Below are 2,864 nucleotides of genomic sequence, written 5' to 3'. Positions count from 1 at the left end.
CCTCCTCCACCGCCACGTCGGGCACAGCCTCGTCCACGACCTCTGACTCCACCTCGTCCACGACCCCTCCCATCTCGCCTCCCATGCCCCCCTCCCCTCCATGACATCAATGGCCTCCTCCGCCAAATCCACTCACGCTGGCTAGATCGATTCCCAACACGCTGCCTCCTAGTGACCCTACGGTTGTCCAGAACATCAGGCAGCTGGTCCATGTCCGGGACTCGTCTGGGGCCTCGCTCAATCTCCTGAGCTGGTATCGCAGCTGCCCTAGGGTCACCCAGGATGAGCTTAGGCGATAAAAACCTCCTGCCATGCTGATACCACCAATCAAGGTACTCATGAGAAGGCCCTGATATCAAACTGTAGCACGTGTTGCGCCCTATCGGACCAATGAATGTGCCAACTCTACAATGTCAACGGAAACCAACGATCTCCACCCCTCCCATCCTTTGACATAAGAAAATCTATGTTCAAGGCAGCACGTGGCCGATCCTGAACCCCACCAAACTAAGGAAGAACCCGATCTACCGGATGCCACTCAATGACAGCGAAATAGATCAACGCTGTCGCAGCCCTCCACAAAGTCATATGGCGTGGCTCCGAGATCTCGGGGTGTACCGCCTGCACGACTTCCACCAGGCTATATGGCATCCATAGAAACTGCGCATTCAAGTTCAAATTGTTAGTCAACATAAACTAATAAATATACAAATACAATATAAACATGGAAATACTCACATCTCCCGGCTGGAGCAAATCAATCCTCAATCTCCAATTTGCGACACGAGGCCCCTTGTCGCTCAAGCTCGGCTAATAACCTCCCCATCTGATAACCACAACATTTAGTTAACAATAATTTTAAATGCTAAAAAAATGGAAAATAGTTTGCAAGGGTAAATGGAGATTACCTCGAGGCCAACGGCCAATGAAAAATATCATATCCGTCTGGCCGGAATCCAGGGAACCTCTAAAAAATCCACGACTGTAGAAGCTACAGTGGACCAACCAACTTGACGACATTTCTGTTCGTCACACGGCACATGCACCTGTATAGCCATGACAATGCAGCAGAACCCCAACTGTACTGACCCATGTGCTCCAACCTGGTGACGTACGGCAACCATCGGATGTGGAGGCGGGTACCTGACTTGTCCCCAAACAGCTGCGTCGATAGGAGCATCATGATGTACGCACGGGCATACCTCCTAACCGTCTCGTCATCTGCCCCCTGTGGAAGCTCACTAAACATCTCCTCAAACCATGTGCACTTCACTGTGAACTTGTCGATGCAGTTCACAGGAGGCACGCAATACCCCGAGCAGCTCCTCAAACCACACCCATGGTGGTCGGCCACCCTCTATAAATCGTGGAAAGTCTGTCAGGCATCCGCTAACATACTGACCATTGATCGGGAGACCAAGGTGGTACGCTACATCTTGTAGGATTATCGTGCACTCCCCAAATGGCATGTGGAATGTATGCGTCTCAGGGCGCCATCTCTCTACGAAAGCGCTGACCAACGACTCGTCCAACCGAAACCAACTCTCATTCAATCTTGCAAGATGGTACGGACTAGCCATCTGCAAGTAAGGAACGATCCTATCATCCAACATCATACCGTGCTGCCGTCTCATGCTGCTGATGCATCGATGGGGCTGCATAAGAATAGAAGATAACTACTCACATTCGTCACAAAAAATCCTCTCAATGCATCAAATTTTCTAGTTACCACAACATTGCATGCCATCACTTTGCAAACATTTTTACAATGAATCCCTACCAATCTTTTATAGATAGAAACTCTAACCACTACATTACTCACGATCCAATTCTTCGTATTAACAAAAACATTACTAATATGAGATAAAAACATGTTCTTTTTATTAACAAACATAAAAATCAGTACTTAACCCTGTTCATTACTCTACAGTTAACCCTATTCTATAGTTAATGACTTACTAAGTCTGACATGAACTAAATTCAAATATCTGTTTCTGAATTTATTTTAAAAATCTCACACTAACAGTTCTAACTAACTACTAATTTATTTAAAAACAAATTAAATATTAAAAAACACTAACCTCGAGGTGGACGGCTCCAGCAATATGTGCGACTCCATACAGTCGATACAGTCAATTCGGGTCGTCCTCCATGCAAGCAGATTCGGTTGTTCTCGGGTTGTTTTCAGAGAATCTCGGAATTGGGTGGTGGGGTATGAGGTTTTTGGGTTCGAAATCAAGTGACTTCGATTTGTTTATATAGCGAACAATCAAGGAAATCGAATCAATTTAATTCGAATTATGCTCAACACCAAATGCATGTAAATCGAAACAAGTAAGTTCGATTTACAAAACCATCAATTCGAATCGTGTTAATTCGATTACATGTTTTCTGAAATCGAATTCACTAAATTCGATTTATTCTATTTCTTATCACGAATGTAATTCGAATTTATTTGATTCGATTTGCATTCAAATTCTTTTTTCACTTAATTTGAATCAACTGGATTCGATTTATATAGAAATCAACATTGAGACTTTGACGTTGTAATTTTCGATTTGGGACATTCAGAATATATTGAAATGAACATGGTTTAATCAAGTCATTTGCCCTAAAAAAAAAGTAAGCTTATTCTTGATGAAAAAAATGAGTTGGTTGCATTATTTGTTTTAGAACATGTTTGGCTACTTTTTCTAACACCATTAAGAGAGTGTTACAGACTTCCAGCACGATTGAGAGTGTGTGTGTTCCAACAAGTTTGAGAGAGAGCCAAGAGTGTTGTGAGCGGTGCAAAGGTGGTAGTGGTGCGGTGTCAGTTATAACCTAGAATTTTAAGTTTTTTAAATTTAAATACTATCAAATTT

Source organism: Arachis ipaensis, chromosome B01 (genome assembly GCF_000816755.2).
Source record: "Arachis ipaensis cultivar K30076 chromosome B01, Araip1.1, whole genome shotgun sequence".
NCBI lineage: Eukaryota > Viridiplantae > Streptophyta > Magnoliopsida > Fabales > Fabaceae > Arachis > Arachis ipaensis.
Note: the sequence above shows the minus strand (reverse complement) of the source record.